Below are 16,133 nucleotides of genomic sequence, written 5' to 3'. Positions count from 1 at the left end.
GTTTGGAGCTAGGCTATTCTAGGCTGACATGGGGGTTCCATAGGGTCACCAGGCATTTAGGCTCTATTTTTTAGCTCTACTATCTTTGTCTCATGGTTTGTATCATCAAGGTTACCTTACAGTCCAGGATGGTGGCTGGAACTTCAGCTACCACAATCAAGCTCCAGACAGAAATCCCCATGGAGAGGGAAAGGCACGAAAAATCACCGTGTTCATCGTTGGCCCCTTTTATGAAGCCATACTTGGAGCTGCACCCACTTACATCTTATTTGTCACAGCTAAGTTCCATGGTCTCACCTAGCTTCAGGAATTTCTTTTTTAAGCTGGGCAGTTTGCAATTCAAATAAAATCAAGGAAGTCTCTGTTATTAAGGACCATTTGGATTGCTGTTTGAAGATGGTCACTGAGGTGTGCGCTATAGACTGAGAGCCGCAGGGAGACCAGTATGAGGTGGTGGGATTCGGGGTGAGAGAAGTTGACATTCCGAATTAAGGCGACAGCAATGGGAATGAAGGGAAGGGTCTGTAATGAGACTTGACAGATGGGCAACAGGACCCTTGACAGCTCGTCTTCCCACTGATTTGCTGCAGGATTCAGGAGACGCTTTGCCCATTGGTTTAATTTCACTTAGTAGATACTCTTTTCATTGAACTCAAGGTCATTATGAGTTAATCTCCTCATTGAATGATGGAATAAAGAGGCAGACCAATTTGTATTTTATTCCTAAATCTATGTAGGACTAACATTATTTTTGAAAATATATTTCCAAAGGGACTTAGTTCCCCCCAAAGCTCTATTTCCAAAGACAGAGGAATAAAAAGAACATGGATTCCAGCATAGCAATTATTTGCTTGTAGACACGAGATACATACAAGGCCCAATGTCAGAAAATACCACTTAGGAAACCATACGGATGCTTATTTCCATGCTATAAACCATCTGTATTTCCTCTAGGTATTCCAAAAATCTTTAAAAAAAAAAATTTTTTTTTTAACGTTTATTTAGTTTTGAGACAGAGAGAGACACAGCATGAACGGGGGAGGGGCAGAGAGAGAGGGAGACACAGAATCGGAAGCAAGCTCCAGGCCCTGAGCCATCAGCCTGGAGCCCGACGCGGGGCTCGAACTTGCGGACCGCGAGATCGTGACCTGAGCTGAAGTCGGACGCTTAACCGACTGAGCCACCCAGGCGCCCCCCCAAAAATCTTTTAAACCCAGCTTTTTCCTTCTCCCCATACTATACTTATTAAAAAAAAATGACTTCAGGTGTTTTGAGCATGGATATTTTTTACTTTTCTTTTCTTTTCTTTTTTTTTTGTACGGAAATTGGGTTGGTAGAAATTCAACCATAAAGAAAAGGCAAAAATACTTCCAGATCTCTAATCTACTTTGGTCCTCTGGATACACAGAAGTAAAAGCAAAAGTTTTACTAAAGTAATATGCAGTGTCTTTTGTTACCAGGCCCTTCCTGGAAGCAAGATGAATTACTAAACTTTTCTGAGTGAAAACTAAGTGAGCACTTCTCGTTGAACGTAGGCTCGGGCTGTTGTATCCTTCAGTTTTCGCAGTGGCTCTTAGCAGGTGGGCTTTAAGTAGGCTGCCTCCCTGAAAGTAGCCATGAGGTGTTTTTCACCTGTGGAATTAATTCCAGGGCCTTCCCAGAGAAGAACTCACCTGGGTCGTGTGAAGGTCAAGCTGTGCTGGGTCAACCTCCACCGCCCAGGTGCCAGGGGCAAAGCATGTTTCTCTGACCAGACAAGGGAAGCTCAGGGCAGGCTCTGGATGGACTTGGGTGGAAACTTAGAGAAATGGAGAGGATGAGTGTCCAGGGCGCAGACTGGCAGAGGGCTGAGAGCAGGTGCCCACAGAGAGGATCCAGTCCTTCTATGTGAGGTCCAGGCACCTGCCCCTTGTACGGTGCCCACGTATGCTCCTTCTCACATGTGCCAGACATATTTTCTTTCTATTGCGTCCTGGTTTCCGGGCTGCTGTTCTTGAATAAAACTGGTCTGCTTACAGGGGAGCGGGCTGCTACATAAAGGGCGGTGGTGAGCCTTTCTTGGGTAAAAGAACCCTAAAGAGTTTCTGGTGAAGCTCCAGGGACTTGAGTAGGGGCTGAGGGCACCCTAAGCTCTGCCGACCCGGAGATGCCTCACCTCTCAAAACTTAAGTCTGCATCACCTGTAGCCATAATCACGGGTCTTTACATACATGAACAACAAAGAGCACTAGGCAATCCTAGCGTGGCATAAAATGGCCTATCTTTTCACCAAAATGTGGCCATCTGCAAACAAAGAAACACTGATGGGGTTGATCAGATGATCCAGCAGTTCAATGAATCCTTAAAAACCATGGATCTAAAAGAAAGAAGACCGGGGTGCAAGAACACTGTGGCTGAGGATTGTGATATGTTGTCCCTGGCTCCTCTGTAGGAAAAGCCAGTGACGATGCAGACGCCTGGAGACCACGATTTCTGGACGGAGGTTTTTCATGACATTCATACTATCTCATCGCGGCGTAAAGATCACAAATATCCAGGTTTCCCTTTGAGGGCGTTCCTGACCTACGGCCACATCTTCGCCTCTTCTGGGTGGTGATCTGGGCTCCGCTCCACAGAGGAGGCAGGGCAGCGACGTGGCTGGAATTCAGTCGGAAGGGAGAGACACAAAGAGGAGACAACACTGGTTACTTATTTCAGAGACGTAAGAGATCCCCCACATCTCCACACAGAAATTAAGGTGAATCAGGAAATGGATGGCGTTTTTCAAGTCACATGAAATCAGCGCCCCACGGTTCATCATTTTCACCAAGTGTTGGGCTAGGTTTCTCATATATATTTTTTTTATTTACATTATGTGCATGGCTCATCAAAATCAGTCCAAGGAGAGCTCTCATTTTATCCTGAAAAGAAGAGAACTAAACAGTTTTGTTTTGAAATTATCACCTCTAGCTTTACGGTGCGATGAGAAGCAGCTTCATGTAGGTAGTTCTTCAATGAGGAATGACTTCTCAAAGAAAGAAAAAAAAAACCTCAGAAATTTCATTTGGAAAAAGGAAACATCTGTGGATTCTTTAAAATAATTTTCTTTGTGAAGAGCCTACTTCTGGAGCGCCTGGGTGGCTCAGTCGGTTGAGCGTCCGGCTCTTGGTTTCTGCCCTGGTCATGATCTCACCGTTCATGAGTCTGGAGTTCATGAGTGTGGAGCCTGCTTGGAATTCTTCCTCTCTCCCTCTCTCTCCTCCCCTCCCCTCCTCTGCTCTGTCTCAAAATAAACTTTAAAAAAAAAAAAAAAAAAGAGCCTACCTCTCTGCTGGACCCCGGGCGAGGGTCTCACTTTCATCGCCTCCTATCTCCTTCATGCCAACAGAGGACACACTTACCAGCACGTTGGTTTAAGCTCCAGATGAAAAGACTAGCTCAGAGAAGTAAAGGAGCTTTCCCCAGGTAACAAGGTGAAATCACCAGCAGTGTGGGTCCATTTCACTTTAAACTAAGGATGCACTATCTCATTCTTATTATTAATTTGCTTGCAATTCATTATCATGAAATATACATATTCTAACTGCTTCCTTATAGCCCATACATTGCATATAAAATCCACTCCCGCCCCACATACACATAAAGTTACATATTAAACATGATGCTATGATCCCTCCTGGGGTATGGTGTAGAAAGCTATTTTCTTCCCAGTGCTTAACTCTCTATATGCCAAGCATTTTTTTTTTAAAGTGTGCATGCCTTTAACTGTAATGACGTTGAGGCGCACTGACAAGGATTAGCTAAACACATGGGTCCTCATTTCTGCCTCCCTTTTTCCTGATGGCTGGGGGCTCTACAGGTCCCCTCACTCACTCAAAGGCTGCAAGGTCAGGCGTAAGGTAGTGTCGTCCCTCCGTTTCCGCCAACTCCCCAGGAGCAGAACAGCCAGGCTAGACCTTGCCCAGCCTCCTCCCAGGGAGGGCTCCAAGGCCCTTGTGCCACGTAGGCAGAAGAATCAATGGGAATGTTAGGAAGGAGCAAGTGTCCTGCGTGGCAAGCCCAGAAGGAAGTGTTAAGCTTTCCATTAAGTCTCCAGGAGCCAGGCAGCTGCCCTGCACCAGGCGGAGTGCCCCCAGCACAACTCAGGAAACAATCCTTCTTCAAAGAGGCCCTCCAACACTGACATTTCCTCTGGATGTCTTACAGGAAATCCGAGTGAGCCCTTGAGCACCCACAGTGAGAGAGAGAAACTGGAGATTTGGGGCTGGGTTGAGCTTCCACGGAAACCTTCAGAATTGCTTTTATGAAAAGCAATTCAGAATTATCTTTTATATAAAAAATATTTCTGGACTATAAAGACAAATCGATGTCACTTTGTATTTATTTCTATTGTCCTCCTCTTGGATCTGCGTGGCTACTGCGTGAGCCACGACGCCTCACAGCCAGGGATGTGTTCTTTGTTTTAGAGATGAGCTCACTGGCACAGTTAGGGCACACCGGGCCCTTCCGCCTCAGACAAATCCCGAGAACCAGACCCTGTAGCGGTTGCGTGAATGTGGGCCATAGGGGCATCCTATGTCACTGCAGAGGGGACAGCGGTGGGAGCATTCATGCACTTCCTTATGCAAGGGAAACTTCAAAGCCACCTTCTGAGGCATCTGAGGCCGAGATCTGGATAAACAGGGCCCAGAGATACCGTTCCCCACCCCCATCCAGAGGGAAGAGTGACCCCCGACCCCTCTGGGTTCCAGACGGAAGTTTTGCAACAAAGTATCAAATTCTAGGCGTTTTGAAAAGTACTATGCTTTCCAGTCATGAATCTTTTCACTTTTACACTTGCTCCGCAAGGCCGAAAGATCCGACAAAAGTGCAACAAGTAACATTTGGTCCAGAATTGGACAAGTTGACTCTATCCATCCGAGGCTTTCTTTTCCGCGGGGCTCCCTGGGGACCCCCCTGACTTGCCTCCCTTGGTTGGTCGGATTTGTTCATTTCTCTAACTTCGTTCCACTGAAGTTCAGCCGAGCTAGCCGGGAGGTGCACCCTAAAATAGCTCCTCCAGGAACCCGAAGCAACCCTCGGTCTTTTAGCAGTTTCCAGCTCAGAGCACACATGTGGATGTCACACAAAACGAACAAAATCACAAACTCGGAGTCCCGGAGGCCCAGGCGGCCCCTGCCCACCCCCCCATATGGCCAGATTCGGCCAGGGGACGCGCACGTACCTGGAGATGAGGCCGGCAGGGTGGGCGCGCCACGTCTCGGGTCTCGGCCCGCGAGGTCTCCCGCCCTTTATACCTCCTCCCCCCACCCCCCCTCTGCCTCCAGGAGCCACGTCTCAGAGGCCGGATGGGGGGGCGGGGGAGCCACGGAAGGTCTCTGCAAGGCGGGGGAAAGGGAGTCACCGAAAAGTCAACGCTCGGGCGCACTCGCACCAGGGAGGAAGGAGTGGGGCCGCTGGGGTGCAGGGGGCAAGCGGGCGAGGAGGGGGTCCCGTCCCGGGAAGGGCAGCGGCGGGGGCGGGGCCCGGGGAGGTCAGGCGCGGGGTGGGGCGCTCGGGTTTCACCCGCGCGGGGAGGGGAGGAGGAGGCGCGGCGGCGGGGGCGGGGCCAGGGCGGGGCGGGGGGCGGGGCGAGGCGGCCCCGAGCTCCCGCCCCGAGCTCCCCGCCCGCGCGCCCCGCGCCTCTCTACTCGCCGGGAAGGCGGCGCCGGCGGCGGCTGCTCTCGCTGAGCCCGCTCCCGCGCAGCGTCCTCCCGCCGCGGGTGGGCTCCGCAGCCCCCTGCCGGCCGCGGCCCTCGCCTGGCGGCGGCTCCCACCCTCCGCAGGCGCGGCCCGGCCCGTGTGGCCCTTCCCGCGGGGCTCCCCTCTCCGACCCGTGGCTGCCTGGCAGAGCTGGCTCCGGCACCCAACTTTGCCTTTCCCGGTCCGTCGCCCCCGCTGAGCACGAACCTGCTCACCCCCGGCCCGGCTGCGCGCCCCGGAACCGTGCGCCCGGCGCTCAAACCGACGCCCCCAGCCCGGAGCGCAGCGAGCGGCGGGTGGGTTTGGGCAAGTGGTAACGGGGCTGAGGCGGCCGCTGCCTCGACTTCCCTCGCCGGGCACCGAAGAGGACCCTCAGAGCTGCTCGGGGCCCCAGGCGCCGGATGACTGGCAGGAGGAACGCGCCTCGCACCTGGTGAGCGACCCCCGCCCCGTCCCCGCGTGGCCGTGGCCGCAGCCCCGACCGTGCAGCGTTGCTGGCCGCGACCCGGGGGCGGCAGTGGTCGGCGGGTGGGTCGTGTGGATCTCAGGTGGGGTCGGTCTGGCAGGCGCTGGGCGGGGGAGAGCCGGTGGCCGCGCGCACGGGATTAGGACGACCATCCGTGCGGGGCACCCACACTTGGGCTAGTGCACGGGCTGGAAGTTTGTGTCCCTGTCTTTGCCGAGGTCGGAGCGCGTTGAGGTAAGGAGCGGAAGCGACGCGGCGGGCGATCTGGCGTTGGCGAGGCGGGACCCCTACCCACCACCTAGGGAAGGTGCGCAGTGGGGGGCTGAGCGCGCACCCGGCGCGCGTCCGGGCTCGCGTAGTCGGGGGCGATGCGCTGGGGTCCCGGGGGCTTGGGCTTCGCAGCCCCGCCGGCTGGGGCAGATTTTTCCTGGTCGAGTTACGGGGGCTTTGCGGCGCGTGTGAGAGACCGGGAGGCCGTGGGACTTGGGCTCAACTCCGCCAAGCGCTTTGCTTAATGAGGGAGAATGAGGCTGGGGCTGCCGGGGCCCGGGAGTGCCGGATGGTTTGCAGCGCCAGGCGAGTCCCTTTCCACGGGCATTTCTTCGCGGCTCCACGGTTTCGCATCCCCTGGCCCAGGATTTCGGAGCCGGAGGTACATCTGGGCCCCGGAGGGAACTGGTCCTCCAGAGATGTGCAGGGGAACCGTCGCCAAGGAGTGGACTGGGCTCCCTCCCCGCGGCTCCCAGTGCCCGGCCTAGCGCGGTCAGATCCGGATTCCCGGGGCTTTGGCGGGAAGCGCGTCTACCTCCTCGCCCTTTTTCCTTGCTTTGTACCTGGATGCGGCGGCTCAGAGTTGGGATTTAACTTTCCTGCGCCTGCGGCGTCCCGGGGATTGCCGGCAGGGGGCGCTGAGAGCGAGCACTGGAAGAGGGAGACAGGATGCTGAGAGCAGGTACTCTGGGTGAGTGGGTGGGGGTCCTAGTCAACAAACAAGGGGACTAGGCAGATCTTGGGAGTGGAGGGTGGGGGGGAGCTGATCCTTCAACCAGAGGGAGCTGTCAGCCTTGCAAGAGAAGCGACAGGAAAGGTGGTTGCCAAACACAAGTCTAGAGAAAGGTTCCTTCCAGAGACAAACATATCCCTGCAAACTCTTCTGTCTATGCGTCTGTCTTCATTCTTGGGATTATTTACTCAAAGAAAAATAAATAATAATAATAATAATAATAATAATAATAATGTGTTGTCAGTATGTTTAGTACTGACAAGGTTCTGTTCCTCTGGAGGATGTTAGTTAAAATGTCAGGAGTTATGCATGGTTGTGGCATCTTGCTTTCAAGAAAAGCAATCGTATGTCACAGTTAGCTTATCGAAGCTTATCGAAAAGAGCTCTGTCATAAAGGCCAAGTTTGGAAACAGCAGATATGTTTATTCATTCCACAGTTAGTCTTTCCTAAGTAGACACAGAAAGAAAAGAACAGTCTTTACTAGGCAAGACTTGTCACATGTAATTAGGATTAAGTTAATTGCTAATTGTGCCAATTTTATAGTTGAAGAGGGGTTAATGTTTATCATGCACCCCTTTGAGTGACCAGTTCCCAGTTTCAGTTCAGGGAGATAATACCTGGAATCGTGTATCGCCCAAATAACTTTTCTGGTCTATGCCTGTGTTTGTATCAGAGGAAACAGGGAATTTTTTTTTTTTTATCCCAACCATTTTTCATTTTGTTTTTAAAGAAAAAGCAGTCTGAAATGTAATTGTTTGGGCCACTTGGAACACAGATTTCTTTTTCCTTGAGTTTCTTTCTTGTAAAAACCTTACCACAAAATAGAAGCTCATCCACGGTGTTGAAAGTTCACACTAATCATTTGTGCGCTCATGGAACCCAGGGGTGATGAACTGGTACCTGCTTTTACATGCTTTTAGTCTATGCATACTTTCCTTAATAGGGAGAAGATGGATGGTACTAATCATTTTGTGCCTTTTAGGAATTACACTAACTTATTTGGTTGTTTTAATGGCAAACAGCTGCGAGATCCCTGCTGGGAGCAAAGACTTTGGTCTCTTGGGTGGTAAAGCTTGTCTCTGTCCAAAAGCAGTTTCTGAGATGTTCAGAATTTGGTAAAAATAAACCTGCATTCTTCACTGCGTTTCCTTTTAAAATTGTTTCTTCAGCATGTCTGGATAGAACGGAACATAGAAACATACAGTGCAATGGCTGTTACAGTTGTCAGCTCTGGGGCCATAATGAATATATGCGCATCAGAGTAAGCTTTCACTTAAGTTTTAGAGGGTTCACAAACCTTCTGAAGACCCATCCGTGGTTTTGCAGTAAGACCTCTTGCTTGAAAGTCACTGGAAACTCTTAATTCAGGGACAGATGTTAAAACTGAAAAACTTTTCTTTGTTGTATGCTAGCTCCTTGGGACTATGTTGAATGCTCTTGGTGTTGGAGAGAGCTGCTTAACTGAATCATTGCATAATTTTTATTAGCTTGATAAGTATTTTGAATGACTCCAACGTTGGTCTTTCTTTTGGGTTACAAGATCATTGAGATTCAGGCTTTGGTTGTGAGAAACATACAGGAAAGTGGGAGTGGGTGAAAAAGAACTTAGCTAAATGGCCAGCCAAAGGTATAAAAGGCAGTCCATCACCTAAGCAAGTAATTATGAACTCTAGAAATAACTGAGATAAGAACATAATCTCAGAAGGTTTGCATTGCCAATCATACAGTGTGCAAGATAGAACGAATTAGTTTAGAACATGTCTGAGTCTAGGAAGGCACTTCTGTGGTAGAATTTATGTACCAGTGTTTGAGAAAAGGAGTCCTGCATCCTGCGGTAAATCCTCTATAATTCTTGATTCTAAAATTATACCAAAGTTGTATTAAAAATGCTTCTGAAATTGTTGCTATAGTTACTTAGACAAATTGCTTAGGGTATAATTATAACACCAAGGTGACAAATTTTTATGTTTAGTGTTAAATAATTTTTAAAATGTAAATTACAACATCTAACAAATTGAGTTCTGCCCAAGTGCAAAGTGTGTGGTGTGGAACCTTGTACATTTCTGCCCACCTGCATCTATTTGCAAATTGATGCAGAGAAAGTGAACTATTTTCTTGAGTCCTGAGATGAGTATATGTAAGTGCTTTGAGTTGTTTGTCCTACTTTGTGTATTGTTGTTGACAACACAGACATTTTCACATATGTTTCCCAGCAACCTTTTAAAACTGAGAAGAAGAAGCTTTGTCGAAAATTACCAGTTTTTATCACCCTGCTTGCTGCCTTGTAGAAATGATCTGCTGTAGATAGGGGGCAATCTGCTGTCTCTAATCCCTGCACCAAGTGGTAGCATCATCATGGTAAATTCGACAGCTGAGGAATAGCTCGTAGGGAAACAGTTTGAAGAAGCGGCTTTTGGTATGCTTGATAAATATATCGATATTATTTCTTTGATGAATTTGCTAGGTATTGGTTATCTGGATATATGAAATCGAATCCTAACAGCAAGACGGAGAAAAAAAAAATTAAAGTGAGCTAGCATATACACAAGTAAACTTTTCACTTTCAACGAGCCTACCCAAAATTTGTTTTGATTTGGAATTTAAGGCAAACGGAGTAAAGCAAGCAGAAATTTGATCCAAGAGAAGATGGAGCATAAGTTGTTTATTGTAATGTACTGGTATCCACACGATTGATCTTTGCCATCTACAGGTTGTGGAGCTAAGGAAACCTGTCTCTGGATTTCAGTGTTTTGAATCCAGGCGGCTTCAAAGACAAGTTGTATTTCACCTGGGGCATGACATTTACAATAGGATTAACCCAACAGTGGGCTCAAGAAAACAATTTTTTTTTTTTGAAAGGAATTGCTGCTTTCTTTTTCTTTTCTCTCTGTTGTTGTTTTCTTTCTTTCTTTCTTTCTTTTTTTTTTTGTTCAAGATAAATGGTTGCCTGGTAAGAGCAAAGATGGACATACTCTATGTCTCTCTCCTGAGTTTTAAAATATATTGGCAGAGTACTGTTACATTTGGAAAAAGTAAAGTCATTCCCCTCTTTGCTCTCTTTTCTCCCCCATGTGTGCTAGAATTGGTTTCCTGATGAATATTGAAAACCACCGTATTCTGAAAGAGGATAAATTTTTCTGGGGGTGAATATCTTTTATTTCTGGAAGGCCGTGAAGGCACTAATCTTTTATCTTCCCGTCTTTCATTCTTTACTAGTCACTGTATCTCTAGGATTGGCCATCCTGTGCCTCTGTGGGATGATGAGAAAGTATCTGTTGGAACAGTTGTATGTTATGTTGCATTTTTATGTACATTTGTGAGTAGATCACATTACTGCAATGGGTAATTCAATTACAGATATGTATGATAAATAACCAGGAGAATGACGGTATCAGAAGCCAGCTCTCCTGGAGCAATGATACTGTATTTGCTGAGATGTGAAATTAAATAAGTTCTAGGCAAGTGACAATCAGGACTGAGCAAGGACAAATTGTTCACGGGAAATAGAGCCTCTTTCAATCAGTTCAAATTCACCCAACATTTGACAACGATTTATGATGTGCCTATGCAAAGAAAAGCAGAGTCAAAAAAAGCAGTAAGAGAAATTCTGCTACACGGTTTCTGTTGAGTTGTCTGCAGAAGCATCAAATGGCTACTGCTTGGCTTAAACTTCCTGGAAGCAATGCATTCCTCCCAGACTGACTCTAGATAAAGTTCCTCACAAAGAACTTCCCTTTCTGTAACAAAACCGGAGACGGGGCACATCTGGGAGAGGGCTTCCGAAGCCACCAAGGATGCAGCTGTGCCGGCTGCCAGGACCGCACTAGCATTTTGCTGAAAGAACGCATCGGATGCCAGGGACCGGGGGGGGGGGGGGGGGGGGTTGGACGTCCTGCAACCACATGGATTTTAGAATCGCAACTGGGTTCTGGGATTCCTTTTACGGGACCGAGATTTAGACCGGCTGTAAAACTCGACCGATTATAAAGCTGACAACAGTGTTTGTAACTGGTGGTACAAAGCAAAGATAATTGCTCTGGATATTAAACTCCCTTGGGCCAGCAGATGTGGTAGTTAAGCCATTGTTAATGTCCGTTGACATACAGCATGAGCTAAATAACGGATTTGCTTCTGAGCTGTCTGCCGTGTAAATTCCTGTGTGTTGTAACTGTGGACCTGACTTTAAGAAAGTTCTAGGGCAGCTGGGGAGAATAATTACTAGAAGCCCACGGTTTAATAGAGCTGCTTGCCTAATCGGGCAGGGCAGTTGGGAGAGGCGTCAGCCTTAGAGGGAGCATTCGCTGGCACTGGAGGAGTCCCAAGGGGACAGGCCCGCCTGCTGGTGCTGGAGACGGGTCTGCGGTGGTGCCCCCGGATTCCCGGCCAGAGCGGGCAGCTGGAGGGGGTGGTGTGGACAGCAGCAGTTGATGGTGGTGAAATTGTCCCTGTTTGACTCAGATGGTGATAGAGGCTCTGTTGAGGTCCCTGTGCAGAGTCGGCCAGTGGAGTACGTGGAGGGACTTGGAGATGGCCAAGCCTCCGTGCTGGGTCTGGGTCAGAACCCCACCTCTGCGTCGTGTCCCCGGAGCCTTACAGAAACAGGTGCTCCAGAAGATGAAGGGGAGGAGGAGACCGGAAGCGTGCTTGGGCATCTCTGCAAGCGTGGTGAGGGTGTTCGGTAACCAAGGTGGAGCCTCAGGAATGGTAACACTAAACACACTAGAACTAAGTTATGACTCAGAGGACAGGTCAAGGGAACAAGTCCTTGAATTTGCCTGCAGTGGTAGAACCAAGAAAGCTGGGCCCCTGCCTGCTGAGTGTGGGTCCAGGGCTGGTCAGACTGCAGCTGCTGAAGTGCAGGATGGGGTCCTTGGACCCGGGACCTGAGGGGGCACTGAATGGTCTCAGCTGGAGGAGAGATGGGCACCTGGGACTGAGAAGTTTGACTTGGCAATTAGCATGAAGACACTTTATGTGTTTGAAGACATCTGTATTAAAACATAAGAAATGGAAATTCAAAGATGTTGTTTACTTATTTAAAATAGCACTCCCGGGGCGCCTCGGTGGCTCATTCTGTTAAGCATTTTGGACTTTGGCTGAGGTCATGATTTCACGGTTCATGAGTTCGAGTCCTGCATTGGGCTCTGTGCTAACAGCTCAGAGCCTGGAGCCTCCTTCAGATTCTGTGTTTCTGTCTGTCTCTGCCCCACCCCTGCTTGTGTTCTGTCTGTCTCTCTCAAAAATAAATAAACATTAAAAAAAAATAGCACCCCCCCAAAAAAAAAAATTCCAGGAAACATGAAATCCTCGTTACGTATCTTCATACGTTATAGAGAGTTCAGGAATTCTAGACTAAGTTTAGAAATATGGCAAGCTTTCTTATTTCTGAGAATAGGCCAATAAGCCTGGTCACTTAGTTGGATTTATAGATTTAATAAGCCAAAACAAATGAGTGGGTAAACAAAATGTGGTATAGCCATCCAATGGACTACTATTCGGCAATAACATGAATGGATTCTTGATATATGCTGTACTGTGTGTGAACTTCAAAACATTATGCTTAGTGAAAGAGGCCAGTCACAGAAGACCACATATCCTATGATTCAGTTTGTATGAAATGTCTAGAAAATGCAAGCCTATAAAGACCGAATGCAGATTAGTGGTTGCCTGGGGCCGGGAATGGGGATTTGGGAGGGCCTGACCATGGCCAGGCCGGTCTTTTGGGGATGATGGAAATGTTCTAAAACTGGATTGTGGAGAGTCCTACAACCCTACCCTGTACATTTACTAAGATACCCATTGAATTGTACACTTACAAGGAGTAAATTTTGTAGTATGTAACTTGTATCTCAATAAAAGTTGTTTAAAAAGAAAAAAAGGAACTGTGACATAATCTCTACTATTTGAGTGCCTTAAACTGCGATTGGCCCAGGGCGCCTTGGGTGGCTCAGTCGGCTGAGCATCCGACTTCGGCTCAGGTCGTGATCTTGTGGTCTGTGAGTTCGAGCCCCACGTTGGGCTCTGTGCTGACAGCTCAGAGCCTGGAGCCTGCTTGGGATTCTGTGTCTCCCTCTCTCTCTCTCTGCCCCTCCCCCACTCATGCTCTGTCTCTGTCTCAAAAATAAAATAAACATTACAAAAAAAATTAAACTGCCATCGGCCCAAACAAATCCTGCCGTTTAGTGGCAGTCCTATTCTGTGTTTCCCTGAGTTTCACAAAGGCTGGTGCCGAGGCTGGAGGATGCTGAGGTGATGGGCATTTCTTTGACGCTGAGGCTCTTCCTGGGAAGTGTGTCCGCATTGTGACCTCTTTTACGCAAATGAGCAAACCCAGGTTGTTTTGGGATGAGACCACAGAACCGAATTAAATCACTCAATTCAACTCACCAGCCAGTCTAGCTCGTGGGTGTGTTTGGTGCCCTCTGTTCCCAGTCATGCTTTAGACTGGATTGTTGTTCTGTCCGTTTTATTATGTGGCATAGCTGGGGGTGGAGGGGAGGCAGTCTTTGGAAACACAGCATCTCCTGGTCAGAGCTGCAGGGTCTGGAACTCTGGAGAACTGCTCTGCTCACAAACAGTGCTGCTTTCCTGTGGTGGGCAAAGCCTCAACGATGCCTGCTTCTGGGTCCTGGTACCTGTGCTTAGCACGGCTTTTCCTGCGGCTGGTGAGGCAGGCAACTTCTAACAGCCAGATCCAGTGGCAGGGTGCAGATTTTTTAAATGCCCAGAGCCTGAGTACTTAAAGCAGAGTGTTTTGTTTTGTTTTTTTCTCCTTTTAGAGAAGAGTCGCCGTAGCATCGCTTCTAGCTCTTTCTATTCTGCTTTGACAAGTTTTGCGGTTAAAGCGCAAGCTGAAATTAGGTTATGGGGAGAGCTACATATGAATTGCCTGTAATTTCCTTGCTCTTGGACTGTTGTCTCTGGGTGGGGGTGTGTCTTTAGCTGTTCCCTCTTGTTTATTGCAACTTCCATCTGTTTAGGGCATTAAAATCCTCTCTGCCTCCTGCCACGGGCTTCCTCGGCTCTCTCTCGGGCACCTTACTCTCTCCACACCAGTTGGTTTCCACATGGTGACTTTCCATGGGAGTGTTTACTTTGGCACAGACTGTCCGAGCTCCAGATACACCCAGGATGGCTTTTCGAGAGCTGGCTGCAGCTTGCAGGCCTCAGAGCTCATGTGCGTCTCTCCATTAGCAATAAAGTATTTTTATCCAGCCCTGTGATGTTTCCGACAAGCATTTTCTAACGACGCTTAATTTCTTCAGTCTTTGAAGTTGCAGGCAACAACTGAGATTGACCAAATTTCAAATCCTAGTGCGATAGCTTTATTGACTTCTTACCAATGTTATTTCTCATTGGCTTACCCCACATTTGCCCGCTCCCAAACTTGCAGCCTAGATGCAAATTAAGAGTAATAATTATAAAATGACTATGTTTTTCTATTACCAATCCTAAATTATTACTCATCTTTGGTGAGTGGTAAGGAATTATTTTTGAGATTACATTAGTATTTCCTTTTGCTTATTAGAGGGCAAAGGGGTGGGTGACATTTTTATTTTTGATGTCACTTTTGATGGTTTAAATTGGTCAATAACACACTGGTTACGTGGGTATTTTTTAGTGGTGGTTTTCTTTCATTTTCAATGAGCTAATATTTCCCAGATTTCAAGGATAACTAGTTAGGCATTCTGTTAAACAGATTGGTTACATGATTAGAGAAATTTCCATGTTGCTAGGACTGATACTTAGTTTTGAAACCTCAGGAATAAGAAGCAATGTGATGTTCTCTTGCTTTAAGACCTCCTTTAGAGAACTGTTGGATTTGTATCGGCTCTGATAGCTAGAATTGATCATAATGAAATAAGAGGAAGTGTTACGTCAGGAACTATGTGAAGACATTGTCCTCAGTGGAGAAAACGCATTAGACTATTACTTTTGATGATTTTTTACTTTTTCCTAACCATTTCCTTTTCTGGAAAGCATCCAGATGTTAACATCAAATATTGATTTTAAACACTAAGACGTATAGGATCCTAACTTTACTCTGGCAGTTTGGAACCAGGAAACAGCCTGGAATGTTCACTTCCCAGCCCTGGGCTGTGTAAGGCTAATGTGCAGATACCTCCTTACCTTACTTCCTGTCCTTTTTCTGAAGTTTAAAATCGGAGGAAGTTTGCCAACCTGTCAGCAAAGGAAAACTCCTATAAAGTTTGAGCTAGGAGGTAAAGATAGGCATTTTCATGATTTAAGTTTAGTATTGCCAGGCTGTAAATAGAAAAGGAAGATGATGTTTTCAGAGCAAGGGTCCAATGCCCAGATGTTGAACTCTGTCCAGGGTAAGGGGCGCAGATGCCCAGTGTGAGAAGGAGAATGCTGGACTCTGGTTTCTTTTCTGTTCCAACAGGGCTGTTCCTCAGATATCCTTTGATGGCTTTTTCAGTTTTCTCTTACTAATCCAGCAGCCTTTTAATTATCGTGTTCCTCCTTTACCAGAAAAGCGTTGAGCCAAGCTGAGTTCGTGACGTCTTCTAATTGACCATATCGTTTCTAATAAGAGCCGGCTCACTCTCTTTGCCTTCCCTTCTCTGTTGCAGTGTCCATCCCGCCACGTGAAAGGGGTTTGCCAGGTTTTGTCCTGTCTGATACTGTTTGGCGTCTCCAGCACCTGACTCTTTGCCGAGGGGCTTCAGAGTTCCTGTTGATGCCCCATGACTGTGCGAGACATGTTCTCTCACCCAGAGTCTCGTTCGTGTGGTGCTTCGCGTTGGCTCATACAGGTCGGACCTCATCTAGGTCGGTTAAGAGTGTGACAGGAATGTGATGGCTGTTAAGTCACACCCCGACATTTGCTGCACGTTGGATGGTGTTCCCAAGCTGGGAAAAACATGCAGCTCGAAGCATTTGCTCCAGGGCAGTAGGAACGCCTCCATTCCCGAGTCACG

At 47.9% G+C, this 16,133-nt stretch overlaps 1 protein-coding gene, 1 long non-coding RNA gene and 1 other non-coding gene across 9 annotated transcripts in view; 1 reads left to right on the top strand and 2 right to left on the bottom strand.

Annotated features, from left to right (window-relative positions):
* Positions 1 to 702: 702 nt before the first annotated feature.
* LOC132680668 (uncharacterized) lies at positions 703 to 5,564 on the bottom strand. The gene is made up of 2 exons (XR_009610652.3): positions 5,204 to 5,564; positions 703 to 2,637 (listed from the first exon to the last, which is right to left on the bottom strand). It is a non-coding gene; the product is annotated as an uncharacterized LOC132680668 (long non-coding RNA).
* On the bottom strand, positions 2,737 to 2,807 carry LOC132682621 (small nucleolar RNA SNORD123). The gene has a single exon (XR_009611792.1). It is a non-coding gene; the product is annotated as a small nucleolar RNA SNORD123 (small nucleolar RNA).
* Positions 5,565 to 5,686: 122 nt separating the features above from the next.
* Positions 5,687 to 16,133, top strand: part of SEMA5A (semaphorin 5A) — a 477,392-nt gene continuing 466,945 nt past the window's right edge. For 4 of the 7 annotated variants that reach the window (XM_078444329.2, XM_078444308.2, XM_078444311.2 and 1 more), the window contains exon 1: positions 5,687 to 6,154. The gene's annotated coding sequence lies outside the window, so the exon portion shown is untranslated. Of the gene's footprint in view, positions 6,155 to 6,217; positions 6,422 to 16,133 lie in introns of those variants that run through there. The other 3 variants (XM_078444313.2, XM_078444325.2, XM_078444318.2) reach the window with 1 other exon arrangement.

This window comes from Panthera onca, chromosome A1 (genome assembly GCF_046562875.1).
Source record: "Panthera onca isolate mPanOnc1 chromosome A1, mPanOnc1 haplotype 2, whole genome shotgun sequence".
Taxonomy (NCBI): domain Eukaryota; kingdom Metazoa; phylum Chordata; class Mammalia; order Carnivora; family Felidae; genus Panthera; species Panthera onca.
The sequence above is the reverse complement of the archived record's forward strand: the minus strand, read 5'-3'. Positions and strand labels throughout refer to the sequence as shown.